The sequence below is a fragment of the Amblyomma mixtum genome, chromosome 3 (genome assembly GCF_055824585.1).
Source record: "Amblyomma mixtum isolate Tamu chromosome 3, ASM5582458v1, whole genome shotgun sequence".
Classification (NCBI taxonomy): domain Eukaryota; kingdom Metazoa; phylum Arthropoda; class Arachnida; order Ixodida; family Ixodidae; genus Amblyomma; species Amblyomma mixtum.
The window spans coordinates 406,899,265-406,916,002 of NC_143014.1; the positions used below are offsets into that span (position 1 = coordinate 406,899,265).

A 16,738-nucleotide genomic window follows, 5' to 3' on the forward strand; every position below is an offset into this window, starting at 1 on the left:
TTTTTAATGCTGGCTTCTGTTTGGAACACCTTTCAAATGTCACGCGTAAGAAATTGTTAAAAGACTCTCTTGACTGTGTCTTCCCCGAGCCACTATATCGATCTCTGTATAGTGGAGGCCAAGGGGGAAATGTTTTAAAATGACTACGGAAAATGGTGATGCCAGCGGCTGCGAAGACGTTTTTCTTCAAGTTGCACACTGGTACGTTGCCGGTTAAAACATGGATAGAGGAGAAAGGATTGTTTTTACCATGGGGTGCTGAGTGCGTGTTGTGTCGAAATCCAGAGTCAATAGAACACGTCTTCATTGATTGCTGGGATGCGCTGCTCTTTTGGACGTGCTCCAGCGTACAATAAAGAAAGACTTGCCCTTGCGCCGTATGGGATACAATTCCTGGACGTTTAGCCAGATCTTTATAAATACGACGTAATTTTCCTTCTTGGCCTGCACAGTATTTGGCGAAGGAGAATGGTAGTACGATGAAGATGCGCGGTCTGTCCGAGATTACTTCAAAGAAAACATATTTAGGCTGCATGAAGTGTACAAGGAACTATGTTTTGGAGATGAAGTTATCGAGTTGATGGGAGAGTTGTGTTGCTTGAAACAGTTTTGATTTTCTCACGTGAGTGAAACACATGTCCGCTCTTGATGTTTGAGAGTGCAGCACAGAACATAAGTTTGTGACCGGTTGTAATCTGTCAAAACAGGCAATAAAGACAAAAAAGTCCCAGTTAGCTCATACTGCTCCGGTGAAGCGGTGGCCGAATTTTTCTTTAACTACGAAGTTTCCGTGGAAGCTGTTTAGCTTTCCTCTGTAGCCGTATGGCTGCGCTCGGGTCGATGTCAACGAGTAATTACTTCCTTATTACAAATCTACTCTACTTTGGGGGATTCCCGTAAAACACATGACCGCATACATTGTACTTTTGTTTCATAATATGAAAACTGCTTTCTGGACATTTTAGAAAAACAAGCCCACTGCATAGATGACGCATCGAAGATAACCTCTGCAGAATAATAGAGCCATGCGATCCCGGAGCAGCTGTAGAAATTGAAATCAAAGCCCATTCGTGCTTTCCTTCGAGAACCAAACAGTTTGTGCTACGGATTGTGTGGTTCAAGGGGGCACTGCAGCCCGTACTGTCAAGCGTCGACTGTAATAACTGAACCACAGTGAGCACAGTTTTGCATGCGAGAACTCCACACTCGTAGGACACCTGAGCTAGAAGCACGGAAGCTGTGGAACAAAATGTCAATGCCAACTGACACACCGCGTAGCAGCAGTGGCAGCCAGCAACGTACTTCTTGAAGTGACTATTTCTGAGACATGTGATGTGTTTGCCCACGCAGGGGTGGTGGGTGTTTCCTCAAGAAAAAATCTAGATGTTTGAAAAAGTAGTATATTTTGTCATTCATGTGGGGTTCTAGGTGAATAAACGGTCTAATGTGAAACGCTATTCTCGTCTCTGTTTGCGTCGTTCAGCCAGTCACCTACCTTGTCGATTTACGGCTCTAAATAGTGCTCTTCTGGCGTAACTCGAAATCATATTGTGTCAAAATATTTTTGGCATTTTTAGCACCTTTTAAAGCTGCGCTAATTCGGTTCTAATTATTTGGTCTCGTTATATTTTTATTTCCTTCGTATTATTGTCATTTGTATAAATGCAACAGCATATACATCTAAGGGAGCCAGTTACGAGCCGAACTTATCATTTTGTTTCTAGGCGTTATTTTCGGCAATGTATTGCTGTAGTTGTTTCGTTGTTTGCCAGTTTGTATTTCTTTTTCATTATTTTAGTTGTTCAAGCGTGTAATAATGCAGGCATGCATTTCGAGGCCACACCTTCGACTTGACGCATGAAGTCACCCGAAAAAGAAAGTACATCTGAAATAATTTTATAATAAGGGAGTAATTACTCATTGGCATCCACCCAAGCGCTGCCATACGGCTACAAAGGACAGCTATACAGCTTTCTCAGAAACTTCGTAGTTAAAGAAAAATTTGTCCTGGTCCGGGGTTCGAACCCGGGACCACCGCTTCACCGGAGCAGTCGCTCTACCAACTGAGCTAACCGGGACGGTAAGCTTATGCACTCTAAGAAAAAAGGGTGTAAGAAGGGTGCCTCTTCACGACTTAAGGCCGTTGTACGATCGCTTTTGAGCGGATCCGCCAGGCAGGCGGACTGGCGGACCGAACGACCACACAATAGGCATTGGCTCCGTTCGGCAGGCGAAAGGAAAGTTGGTGAACTTCAACTTTGGGGCGGACGAGCGAACCGCCCGGCGACCGAATTGCAGCGATTGGCTGCTTTTTACGTGACGTAGGCATCCGCTCCTGCCGGGCAAGATGGCCGTCCGTTGACTGAACTGGGGAGCGAGGCATAGGTCGTGGCTGTAGTGGTGGCACCTATGCCGCGAGGCATACTATATTGGCCACATGTTGATATTACGAGTGTTCAGAGTGACTGCGAACTTCTCCGCGTGCAGCAGCGGCGAGCAGTGACAGTTTCCCGAGTTGAAATCGACGCTGATGTAGTTGACAGAGCGCCTCTTCAAATCGACGCAAGACCTACGCGTTGGCGGTGTCACGAAGTGTTTATATAGAGCTGTTTGTGGTTGCTGCAAGCGTTCCTAATTCCTGCGAGGATCATCACGCACAGCGGCGAACAACAGCTGCTCACGGTGAACTTTTGTGCGTGCATGAGCTGCGTAGCACAGTGACTAGTGTCCGCGTAGTGAAAGTGATTGCGATCGAAGCGAGTGCTTTTACGTCAAGGCAGTGAAATGTGCGCCTTCGAGAGCTCACTACGCACGCCGTGCTTTCCGAATGCTGAAATGAACGTGGCGTTGTGCAGCTAGTCGCATTCGTTGCGATGGTTGCAGTGATCGCGACCGAAGTGTGCACATGACGTTGTTGCTGGCTACGCATTCGTTACCATTTTGTTCGCGATTCGTGTTGGCACTCTGCTTGAGAATTGCCGTGTGTGCTACGTGACGCGACGCGAGCTTGGCTGCACGGCCGTAGGACTGTTTTGCGGCGACAACAGCGATGTCGCCATCCTTCTGCGCTTTGGTGCTCCATTCAGTACGTTTTGTGATGATGGGTGCTCGGTTTACGACTCGCCGGAGAAACTGTGTAACCTGTGTGAAAACATCGGTGCAGTGCAAATGTATCTTCGGGAGCGTCATTTATTTTTATTTCCTGCCGGCTGTGCGCACATTTGCCTGCAATAAACATATCGGCGTGATGAATGGGTGACTGAACACTTCCGCTAGCCATTTCGGTTTAGGTTGTAACAACATGGTATTACGCGATTAGAAACAAGAATCATTGCCGCTTTTGAATCACGACTGATTGACAGCGTACAAATCTCTAATATGTGCCAACTCATAAGTCTGTTTTTCATGAGCATTTCAATTGATGTAGTGCAGAAAAAAATAAAAAGTGTGGCAGCAGCTTATGCAATCAAAACTGACCACAGAGCAAGTTGAGCATAACGAGTCTTGATGAAAAAGAAGAAAAAAATATTGAGAAAACTTTTGCCATTGCTTTTTTCTCTTTTTGCTTAGCAGTGTTAAGTCAATATTGACAAATGCTTGGCAGTATTCAGTTTAAGTGGGATGTTGGTTTCCACTGCAATCAGAAAAATACAGTGGTCTTGAAGCACCTCATAGGCAATGACAGTGTCTGTTGTTGATTTTGCTCATGGTCCTTTTCGATCCGGGGATCAGTGGTACGAAACTGGATGTGTTCGCAATGCTATTGTTGCAGAGCTGCTCGCGAAATCGGCCTTATTGGTGTTAAGCGGTTGTTCAGCGGCGCTTCCTGGGTCAGCCGCAGCACTTTGTTTAACAAGCCATTCTCGAAGCTTTGAGAAGATCTCGTCGATGCACTTGCATATGTCTGTCTGCTACCACCTTCATTTGCCTGTGACTGCTTGCTACAGACATGACTACTTGCAGACTGCAAAATAAGCCATGTGGAGCTGGTAAAGCTACGCTAGGAACAAAGACGATGGTAACAACATCACTGCACAGGGTAGCAATTCTTGCTCTGTTGTCGTCCCTTAGCACAGTTTCGACATGCCAACTTGCCAGCGGTGCGCCCCACTGTACGCTATGATCAAGTTCTGTGAAATTTACAGAAAGCAACAACGGGAGAGGAAGTAGGTTGTATAGGCATATCTAGTGCATGCTGTACAGTGCATGTTGTGCTTATTATAGCCTGGCCCCTCTGTTTTTAATCCTTCATCACCCAGCACCTATGGCCCTATTTGTGTTATTGGCATGTGCTGCAAATCACCAAACACATTTCATACTCTTGACCCTGCTAGATTGTTTTGGCCCATTAAGTTGTTTGATTCAAATCGGCAAGCTTTTAGAAGACATTTCTGCAATAGCCAACTTTTTCTCATTCTTCACAACATGCACCTTGACTGCAACATCCCCCTATGATGCTTTTGTTCTTTGCTTTGAAAAAGCATGCGATTCCCCTATTTATGTGAGGCTGGTTTTCTCGTGCTTTAACTTGCATCCAATAGCTCTAAACTGGATCCAAGCTTAAACAGCCAGCCTTCGGCAGATTTCCCTTGCCAATTCTTATGTATCTTGCCTTTTCCTGCAATCTCGGACGTCCGCCAAGGCACTCCTTTGGGCCTCAGCTTTTCATTACTTGCATTATTACCGTCCCTTCAGTGTTTTGTCATATGCCTTCACTGACAGCCATATGGGGTGTGCCATATTGCAATCAATACCAGCATTTCAGTTGTTCAAAACAACAATTAGCATGCCCTGGATTGTCCTGTTTGCTAATGTTACTAAGAATGCAGTAATATTGTTTTTTATTGTCAGCATTACATTTTGCCAACTTATAAGGCCTTCCGATAAAGGTATATTCACTGTATACTGGTTCAAATACCTAATAATCCTCATACACCCACCCACAACCTAGGATATTTATACCATGACGTGTTGTTAGTATCACCGTCTTCCAAGTTACTTGCATTAAATTCCCCTGTGTGTCATCAACTTGGGTATTCTAATGGCACATGGCAAAAATCTAATTTAACTAGAATCCTTGAATTAGTTCAGTCCTGAGCCGCTTGTTTTATTTTCTCACGCCATTTTTGAAGGTCCAGTTTGACAGCACTAAAAGTGCATATTTGAGTGTCTTCATCTTATGCAGGTTTTTTTTGCTCCTTACCAACACGTCCCCAACTAATCAGTCCCAACTTGTAGTCTCTCGTGCACTAGGTGCACTAACACTCTTGTGCCTCATTTAGCTCATATGCCACTGAATTTCAAGATTCGTTTTTGTTCGTGCCACAGAAGGCTGTAACGGTCTTGCATCCCACAAGGCTGTGTATCTTACTGTCCTTCGAAGTGGTTACTACAGAAATCATGCTATAAATTACGAACTCACTGAGCTCCTACCTGGCACACCATTTTAAAGCTCGCTACTAAACTAACGTCATTTAGGACCACTGAGGTGTGATAAATATGAAAACAAATAGATCTGATATAGTGCTCAGTCACTCGGTCACCTCGGCAAACCAGTACAATGCTCTCTTATGCATAACGTGTTCATTGAGAACTTTGTTCATAATTGATTTCAAACAATATCGGGGCAGATTTACACAATAGTAGCATTTGGGCTAACTTTGCACAAGCTAGCTGTAGCTACCTGCATTCGCTCACTGCAAAGCTAAACATGCATTAGTGCACCCACCTGTTGTTGACCAGGCTTCTCTTTGTGCTTGTCTGTTCTGCTCAGCTGAGCAACACACTGACTTCATGATGTGGCTCAGTGAGAATTCTACATGTGTATGCTTATGCATGTAACTTGTATATAGTCACATGTACTAAGGATAGTATTAACTGGGCAATTGGTTCAGCTTAAAAGCTTTCATCATCAGATTGCAGCAATGAGATAGCAATAAAAGACAAAAGTCATCACTGCCTTTCTGTTTTTCTTCGTCATCCTTCGGCCTGACTTCAACTTGGTTTTTTTCCAACTTCCTTATGACTACTGATGGCTCAGTTAATTCGTTTCCTTGCAACCCAGACTGGCAGTGGAATAAGGATATTTTGCTGAGAAATTGGTAATTAGTAACTAGTACGTCATTATTCTATATATAACAAGTGGTGCGGATATCGATTAACAAATACAGATTCTCTCTTTTGCTTGCTGCTTTGGGAATCAGAGTTGCCCTTAAAATTTCTCATATTATTTTTTACTGATCAGAAAGGACGTACCTTCAAGACCTTCAAGATTGCTGTAGAGCTTTACTGGAGAACTTAAGCATCTATGGCCCACACATACTTCAATGGCTTATTTTTCAATTCATTCTGTCCTGAGACATCATAGCTCTTATTTCTGAAAATTAACTTTTTCGCATTCTGCTTCATATGATTGTGTTTGTTTGAAGTAACTGCAAAATATGAAGCAGTTCCCGTTCCCTTGACTATACAAAGCATTCTATCCTAGTCTCCGCCAATATTTGCTATGTGAACTTTCCAAATCGGTTTTTGCATTTCTTTAACCTCTAGCCCAGTGTACATACTCCCTTATCTAATTATGTATGGATTAATGAGGATGGCACATGTATACTTTTCTTAAATACAGAGCAACCACTTTGTTTTAAATTCATGGGACAGTTAAGAATGCTTTGTGGTCATACGCACAATACGCCACCTTGTTTCTGTGCATGTCAACATTGATTTGCTCTCAACAGAACTTTCCACACTTGTTTACTATGCTGCATACTGGTTTGCACAATGTTCACTGCAATGTCACCTCAGGAAGCACTGGTAAAAGGAAGCGGCCTGCCCACTGTCACTGCAGAACAAAAGCGTGCACTTTAGTACAGTGATGCGCACCATATCCGCTTTGAAGCCACTGAGTGGTATTTCTATTTCGATTTCCGTAATGGTGTGAAAAACATGACGAAAAAAAATCAGAAAAGAAATCAGTATTATTGCGTCGTCATTTTTCTGTGATATTGTAAACACCTGCAGTTAACACTGATCTTCCATATTAGTAAAGGTTGGGAACATTGTAATTTCCTCATGTATAGATGCATTCATATCTGATGGTAACATGCTAAAATATGCTGATTTTTTCATGCATGCATAATACACACATACACATACACCTTTTCTTTAATGAGAGACAGTGGCGTGTTTGATGTCATTTGACCACACATACTATGATGTGGATAGAGTTGAAGTGCGGCGGGAGTGAACACGGACATAAGAAGAATGATATACAGGTGATGCTGGATTTCCCACAGCTGAAGAACCAAGCTGGGCAAAAATGATCTGGTTTGGTTTGGTTTGGTTTATGGGGTTTAACGTCCCAAAGCGACTAAGGCTATGAGAGACGCCGTAGTGGGGGGCTCCGGAAATTTCGACCACCTGGGGTTCTTTCACGTGCTATGACAGAGCATTGTTAAAGGCTGTGAACAAGCAGTCCACATCAGCAGCAGCAGCAGCAGATGCCCTCTCTACAGATGCAACAACCAATCTTGTCAAGGTCACCTTGACGTCGGAAGCAGTAGCATGGACTAAGCCTCGGTACTATTCCCTTTTATCTAAGAGCACACAGAGGCATCTGCTCTATGTCACCTCTTGTGTAGGACAGTCCAGCATACACTGTTCGTGATATCGCTTTGGACAGTTGGCAGTATCAGTGAGGTGTTTGTTGCGGGTTGTCTCTTTTTGTTTCATGTTAACTATGCGTATCTATTCCTACAACAAATATTTTTGTTTGCATTGAATTGGCATCTAAGCTCAGCCAACAACCAATGTTCAGTTTTGGTTTTTGGCTGTCAGAACATGTTATCACCGAACACTATAGTCGGATTCAATTTAAGTCTGCAGTGAAGCTCTGCCATCTGGACCGCCGCACAGAATTCTTCCGCGCCAAAAAAAGTAGTCCGCTGTTAAAACTTTTATTGTATACTACCATAAGAAGCTTATTACAAGAAAAAATGATAACCTCTAGAATTCTGATACCTGGATAGATTAATAAAGTCAAACATCGAACAACTTATTTTGTTTACTGTTATTGGTTAGTGGAGTAATACAGGATGCCTCGGGCCATGACCGAGTTCTAACAACTGCTGTTTCTTTTAAGTTTTATCCTACTATACATGAGCTACGCGGTATGTGAACCAGAATCATAAAATTTCAGTCAGCAATTTCATCATGTTCAGATGTTTGATGTGTGTTCCACAAGGTCACCATCCTCAAATCCAGCAAACCATTGTCATGAAATGCACCATTATTTTTTTACTTGCAGTTATGTTGTAGGTAGGCAGCCAACGTCTGTGTTAAAGTACTCCACTCAGGATGTCGGTTTGCTTCTGCAAACAATGGAAACTCACTAAAAGCATGTGTTTGATTGCACAGACGGTTACCAGTTGAAAATAATAGCAGTCATATTCACCCGACATCACTGCTATCATTCAGCAGCACAGAGAACCCTACGCAACGTCGTATAGGCTTGCGCCTACGCTTACGCTGCTGCTGAATGACTGCGTCGGCAGCGATGAGCTGCGACAGACGGCAATGCCGGGTGCGCCAATCGGAACGTTTTAAACCATCCGCCTCGTCCGCCAGCTCCAAAATGATCGTACAACACTCATTCCGCCCGACGCCCGAGCGAAGGCCGAAAGCGAGCGGTTCGCTCGCTGGCGGATCCGCCCAAAAACGATCGTACAACGGCCTTTATGCTATCTGAAGGCGTATGGACTAACGATGCACTTTGCAGAGTGCATCGTTACACCCGTGTGGAGGTGGTGGAGGCCGTTAGTCTCTTTCAGAAAACTTACCCCCTTTTTTACTCTTCAAACCAGCTGTGTTCCCTCGGCGCGAAGACGCTGTACAGCAAAGTATGCAGCCCTCACCGCCGCCCCTCCCTCTCGAAGATGGCCCTCTCCCGAAAGCGGGGTGGCGGGGTTATTTTGAGGACAATAGTTAAAAGCTACGCTGGCTCACGCTCCCCCACTGCATTGATCCTTTCACCCGCGCTGGCGACACTGACCGCGCCTCCTCGCTTCTTCAAGGGACCAGAAGCTATTTCTTGGAAGAACGCGTACAGCGATCTTCTGCCCATCTCCGCCTGGAGGCGGCTTGGCGGATGCACAGAACGTTACTGAAAAAAGGTGCATTGGCCGCGATGGGCCACGACAACCATCACGCATGCAAACATGCTCTTGGTTGCTAACGACCAAAATAATCACTAATATTCGGTGCATGTGCTTTCATACTCATGATTGGATATCATTTTAAAAAGAAGTAAGTCAGCAAAGACAGACGGCATGATCGGTGCTGTGTTACTCCTCTGACCAATCACAGCTCTGAACGAAATCAACAGTTTAGCGCTTCAACACACCAGAGGCATGAAAATTATTGCGCTTATAATTTCGGCTTATGGTTAAGCTTTTATTAAAGCGGTAATAAAAGCTTTAAAATGAACAGTTTTGCTTCACAGCCAGCGTAAGCTCTATTAGTCAGCGTTGTTCTTCATTTTCTAATAGCGTACGATAAATACCAGGGCGGTTAATTCCCTCCGTACAATTTCGCATAACGTGCACTGCTTTTCGGATAACCGCTCGTTGTGGCACATGTTCCTGAGCAAATAACAGAAAGGGTTCAGGTTAACATGCATATAAGTTAATAAATCAAAATCAGACGAACGAGCGAGATTGTTGACACAGTAATTTTATGTTAGCTGAAGATGCAATGTAACGCAAATCCCGAATAAATTGCACTCTCATATTTCTGCTCCATTTCAACAACAAAAAAGAGCCCTACTCGCTGATAAACGCGTGACCTTCACCACTAATACTGACAACGCTGAAAAACAAAAATGCAAGAAACTAGGGAAGGAATAATTCTGTACCTGAACTGAGTTGTGAACGTGGCCTGACCATTCCATATATATAGGTACTTTTTTGTTTAGAGCACTTTTACCAAGACACGAGCCAGGCCTCAGAGTCGCACTTTTGCTGGTCTACTATGAGATCACCAGCATTTGTACATCTGCTCGGAAACTCCTCAACGCAGCGTAAAAGACATTTCTACGTTTCCTTTCCAACAAGTGTACGGATCCTTTCTCTCGGCACAAGATAGCGAAGCCCATAGTAATCAGTTTTCGAGATAGCTGCATTTCCTGATCATGTTTTGGCGTGTACAAGTGTTTCACATAGAAGCAATTCAATTTCAGCTTATTTTAAATTGATAAACAGGGAGCGAGGCGACCAACGCGATCTAAGTCTATTCGAATTTCTCTTGCGTATGAAATTGTGCTGCACGCCTACAAGAGCAGAAATTAGCTTAAACTCAGTGTACGTGTACGTAACTTTAGCTTTTAGGTTGTTCCGCGCAGCTTTAATGCAATCAAGTAGTACTGATAGTCAGAAATGAAGCTGACTGCCTCCATTTTTTTTTCGAACTGTAGCGCTATGGAAGCATCGAATTCCGCAACAAACCGCGTGCCAGAGGAAACAGTAATCAAGGCGCTTATATTGCGGCAGTGCATTGTGAATTCTTATGGAATGGTTCATGCGTCAGGAAATAACTCTTTCTTTTAGAGGCTAATGATAAGCACTAAACAGTACATTGCACTAGACAGACGCAGCCCGAAGACCCAAGCTCGAAAATAAATGAAACTACGGCGTATAAACCGGCAGGTTTTCCTTCATCATCGTAAGTTGCTTCCGATGACTGAGACTTTTGTCTTGTACGCAAAAATAAAACTGAGATAAAGGACACAGTGTATCGCACTGACGAACCAATCTTTAACAAAAGCATGAATTCAGCGGTGGCAACTGCCTATATTGAATAAAATGAAAGCGCGTATAATAGACGGAATCGCCTGAATAACCAGTAGGCTGAAGCGTCTTAACGGATGCTTGCTGGCATAGCGCTGCCAGTACCCCATTTCTGCTCTGTTGACCTATTTTGAAAATATTTTGAGAACTTCGCGAACACTGGAACGATGAGAGGTGAGAACTGCTGCATCAGCAGTGGTCGACTGTCGTTTGAAGCCCTCTTCTGCGCCATCTTCCTCAAATGTTGTGAATCCCGCTTGTTTGCCTGACGCTTCTGATCACTCGATGCGGCTTTATTAAATCCATATTTCTACAGATGTATCTATTTCGATTGAGTTAAACTATTTTTGAACAGAGCGGTTTTTTTGCTTTCTTCGGATTCTCCTCACACGTGCGGCCCCATAAGCACAAAAGAAAGTTGAAATTTCTCGCAGCAATATCACGCGGCAATATCAGTATTTAAAATCGTTACTGTACCTGACATTGAATCAATAATGCTGCAGCATTTACATCGCTTTTTTAGCCGGTTCTATGAATGGTTTAGAAGTACAGGAAGGGCAGTTTATTGATATATATTTCGCAGTACGCGGTAGTAAATGAGAGCTGACGAGAACTTCCGAATGATGCTCGTAACTTTAAGCTGCAGCTGCTCTGAAAACTATTCTGTTGCATACGCCACACATTTACGGCAGCATCTGCGTAATTCATACTGCGTAATAGCTGGCTGCATTAAAAGCTTGAAAGGGATACTGCAAGGACTGACAAGACGAGTCTCGCCGCGCTCGTTGTCTCCGATAACGGAAGAGTTGTGCGCACGCCGAAAGCGCGGAAAAATACGTGCCACAAGAGCAGAGAGGCGCATGCAAAAATAATAAGCTACCAGAACATTGCAAAGACCAAAGGTTGTCGCCCCGCACGCGGGCGGCTTGACCTTGGGACACTACTGGGAACGCAGACGTTCTTTCAGTCGGCGGAGAAAAGGAAAAGAGGGGAAGCGCGGGGTCCGGCGGAACGAAAGAAAGGCACGCAGCTTGGAGGAAGGAAAACCTCCTCTGTAATTCCTCTATGGCGCGAAGCAAGCTTTGGAAGAGATGGCTGGCTGGCGATGGGTTGTAGTTTATCCTGGTTTCTCCCTTCTCTCTCTCCAGGTCACGTGCCTATCTATTTGGATTGGCCGCTCGCCTAGAGTCGAAGACGAAGCCGCTGTTTACCGCGCCTGGGTGCCGTGCGTGCAAGTCGCGACGCGCAATCCTCTTTTAATCTTGTAGTACGGGCCTGTGTGCGTTTAGGTTCTGTTCAGCGATTACTTCATCGTGCAAGCTTCATCGATGTGTGACGCTGGAGTGGGCGACTTCTTCGCGAAAGAGTCAACGTCTGAAAGAAACAGCGCACGCCAGATCGTCGCGGCGCCCTCATCGTACGGATTTTTTGCGCCCAATTTCAACCGTACAAGTAAGTGACATTTTCGTTTGGCAATACGGGTTGTTTCCTGCCATCAAGTTATGGTGTGTTCAGTACAGATTTTTTATCATGCATTGTGTGTGCGAGCCGCTGCTTGTTGCTATTCCTTGTTTTGAGCCGGTCGCGTGCGGCCGGAGGGAGCCTATCGTGTACAACACACGATCTCAGCGGCGCAATCTGCAGGCGTCTTTTTCATGCTTTCTTTCGCTGCAGGCTCTGATCCTTCGTCTGCCGTGCGAAAGAACATTGCCGGTCGTCTCTTCAACGCCAAGTATTTGTCCCTGCTCACGACCATTCAGTAAGGTTACGTCGAAACCGCAGTCTCCGTTCAGAAAGGGGCGAGTAAATTAGTGTGCGCGCTTCTGTGGCACGTACTGCGCGCAGCGCTCACATCTACTGCAGCACTGTATGTGATTCTTATTGGACAATAATCCCTTTATAATTTTAGCGCTGCAAGGCAACTCCTTCTGCCAGGCCGCTTTTTTTTTGCGAATGGACGGCGTCAATTTTTTTTCTTTACCACGGAGTAGCAAGCAAATGATAAAACAGTAAACGTGAAATTTATTTATTCATAGGCAAGAAATTAGCAGCTCATTTTTGCTCTGCGCTTCCTGGCATGCGGCCGTTTTCGCTTACACCTTGCAATATTTTTGATAACCCAGAATGTGACTTATCATGCCAGCAGTTTTACTGCATTCGAATGGCAAGATGCGCTTGCTAATGGTGTTAAGTTGATATGTAACTGGCTCTTCACTCAGGCTGAGAACTAATAGAGAAAAGTGAACTTGTTTAGTTCTTTTTACTAGTGAAAAGGTCGGGGCTAGTTGGTGGCCAAACATTCGCTCACAAAAGCGTACAGTCTATGTCACCTCTTTTTGTGCTCTTGTATTCTCTTGTGAAAGAGTGAGACTTTAGGTTTGATGTCGCTCTAAGAGGTTGAATAGAACAATACGCTAGTATCTAAGCTTTTCTGTTTAGAACAATAAGGATTTTGGTTGCACTGCCGTAATCTGTCAACGAAAAAAAAATTCTGTAATGAATACTGTCAATCTCGTAAGCAGTAACAGTATAGTTCTTTTTTTTTCTGCAGTGGCTGTTAGAAAATATTTTAATTATGTTAGGCACTTAGTGACAATTCACTGGTAATAGGCCATTGTACTGTAGAAGTTTGTCTAGGCTTATTGTGCCAGTGCACCGCGTCAATTATGCCTGTTATAAATATGTGGCAAGTGCTGTAATGGATAAAATTTGGAATAAAAAGTTGTTTCTCGTTTTCAAACTATTCCTGTCGTTTTTTGAGCATGTGTGCTGCCATTACGTGGTTTAATGAAGATATAAGTTATCACTAACCATTACACTAACGCTATAAATGACGCCTCTATTGCAGTGCACCTGGGAGAAGAAGGGATGCAAAGGTGCACAACCATTGTCACTCCTAGCACCGAAGTTCAGCCTGGATTCTTCAAAACCGTACAAGTGGCCGGGACTAGATGTGTGTGGTATGTATGTTTTTATGTAATTGGGACACTGTTGCAAGTTCATCATCACTTGATGTCCATCCGTGAACATAGTATGCTATGTTGCACAGCTGCAGCCATTCTATTACAGAGATTTTAGAGCTTTTCAATGTTTTCGAGGACTTAGTTCTGAAAAAATTTCTGAATAATGGTTTGAATAATTGTGACCACTTTTTATGGCATGAAGTATAAATGCAGTTTTTTTTCTGCAAAAGTAGGCTGGACTTCAGCAAAGATTTCATATTGAATTAGTTTGAGAGGCGCTGCCTACAATCCATGTTGCTGGCGTCAGAAAAAAATGACACACAGTTATGGTAATGCTTGGCAGGGTGGCATACTACCAAGCTAATATGACTAGAACCGTTTATGCATGTGAAGCTTAATGTGATATGCAGCTACGTGAGGCTGTTAATCTTCTTTGCACTGTTCACACTTTCTTTTTGAGTAGGAAGGTGCTGTTCACTGATGTGAATAATTTCCAATAACTCACATGAATCCATATTAGTTTTATTTCACATCGGAGTCAACTTAAAATTTAATTAAGCTCACGTGCCCTGCATGTGACAGCAGATATGGAAGGCAACTGTTTTAATAGCCATTCTTGCATGCTGTCAGTCAGTGTTTACAATTTCATTATGCTAAGCATCTGAAAAGATGTGTAAAGGTAACATTCTATTGTGCCAACAAAATGTAATTCATGAGAATTACTGCTGCTGCATATGCTGCAAGCATTAGATGCAGCAGCACTGTCTAAATAAAAAGACGAGATTTGTAATTTCCTCAAGCAAAAATAGTGCTTTAGAAGGATACTTTTCTATGCTGCTTGTGTAGTTAATGTAGTCTGTCAGTGAAGGCCAGTCCATAACCAAAGCTTTTTGCACAGGCATAATGTAGAGGTGTAGTATGAAACAAGCTATGAACGTGAATAAAAAGTATCTTTATTATAATGTGTTCCAAATAATTTTTTTGGTATGGCGTTGCCTCATGCATGGAGACAACTCTTTAGATGTGTAAGTTGCCCTAGCTATTATTTCACGTTTAGCCGAAAGCTTTTCCTTGTTTTCCAGGAGTGGTACACTAAGATTTATAGTGCATAGCCTTTGTGCATAGGCATTTCACCAGGTATTTAAACTGTATCGAAAGGCTGTGACAATGGAATGCACCCAGAAATGCCATCACAGGCACAAGATTCCTGCTGTTTGCTAATCGGAAATGAATTCACAGGTAATATATGCAGGGAAAATTACAGTTGGAAGTATCACTCATTGATGCTCAGATAATCACCTACACTTCCCTTTTAGGAAGAAAATTCACAGTATAGGCAACAAAACATATAATGGCATCGGAGACCAGAGACATTGTTAGCAAGGGCTGCATGAAACCTTAACCACTCTAGATACGGATAAATAAAAACACGAGAATGGAGGGAAGGGTTTGTTAAACGGCATTTCATTTTATCACCTTTTAGTAGCTTCCATTTCATGCACATGTTTTTCTGTTTCTTGATATGACCCTCTCTTAGTCTGGCATCCGGGATGCCTACAGCCTGACTGTGCAGCTGGGCACAATATTCTGGATTTTTCCTGAGAAGCCAGTGTGCCTGTGATTATGTCAGCATATGTGAGTGATTAAGTAGCTGCCATTTAGGACATGTTTTGTTTTTCCTGCATATCTTTTCTGATTTTGGTTCTCATTAATAAACAGAAGCCTGCACTTGTGGCATTGTTTTCATGCATCTCCCTTTATCCCTGCCTTTTGTGTGATTTACACTTTTAGACCTGAATTAACTAAGCCCATGGTCACGTCGTCTGAGCCTTGTGGTTGCAAAATTCATTATATGTTTTCTTCTCAGTGCAGGTCAAATACATGGTACATGCTGCCTCCACCTGTATGAAGAAGACTGCCAGGGTCATTGCTGTAATATGGTGTAGCATGTGACAAAATAAATATGACGGTATGTTTCTTTCTCCGATTCGATTCATTTATGAATTCTTTGTGTGCATTCTGCAGTAGTACCTGCACCTGAACACACAATGACACAGACCATCTCACATGAAAGATTCGTCGCAACATTTTGACACTGCCTGCACTTCCAGAAAGACTCGGGCTTCTACCATATGGGTCAACTTTAGTTCTGCATTCAGTGGGCAGGTTTACGCTACAGAAGGGTAATAATGCTCTCGTGTGGACAGTATAAATACACCACCGAGTAGTGCATAGATACCCTTTGCAGTAGGGCATTACTTTGTACCAGTAGAAGGGTAACTTTATCCATCATGTAAGGGCATAAGCTTGCACCACAGGGGTGCAAACTTTGCTCTGTTTATGACGGTATAAGTTTAGTCTTTGACAAAGTAACTTTGCACTTCTATTACCTGCTAAAGGTGCAAACTTGCACCTTTCATGCTAGGATATGTTTATGCTTTCCTCGGGCTAACATTTACCCCTTTTAGAAAAGCGTAATATTATACCTAACTGGTTTAAAGTTACTCTTCTTATGTCAGTGCAAGTTTAGGCTATTAGAGCGTAACATTACTCTATGTGCGAGAGCATAAATACTTAAGCTCCAAGAAACAGCGTAACCTTACCCCAAAAAAGGTGTCAGCTCAGCGACAAGTGTTTTACCCCCCAAAAAGACTAAGATCACACCTTTTTTTCTTAGAGTGTGGTAGAGCGAATTGATCAATAACTCGAAGTGGGAACAGCTAATTTTAATTTTCATCGTGTTTCTAACCTCTTTTATGTGCGCAACCATAAAAGTGTGTGGGCTTGTGAACAGCTCGACTATAACCATAAGTCACCAGTGCATGTCTCTAGGAGTTATTTATACTTGCAAGAATTAGCTTTGTACCCTGAGCGGCGGGAAGCGACTGCATCATTGCAGAAAAGCCACACGAAAAGTCTAGAAACGGAGCCAACAGA

The 16,738-nt window shown here is 43.4% G+C and overlaps 1 long non-coding RNA gene across 1 annotated transcript; it reads left to right on the top strand.

The window, feature by feature from the left end:
* Window positions 1-12,111: 12,111 nt before the first annotated feature.
* Window positions 12,112-15,788, top strand: LOC149357515 (uncharacterized). The gene is made up of 4 exons (XR_016291850.1): window positions 12,112-12,290; window positions 12,513-12,602; window positions 13,687-13,798; window positions 15,674-15,788. It is a non-coding gene; the product is annotated as an uncharacterized LOC149357515 (long non-coding RNA).
* The last annotated feature ends 950 nt before the right edge of the window (window positions 15,789-16,738 follow it).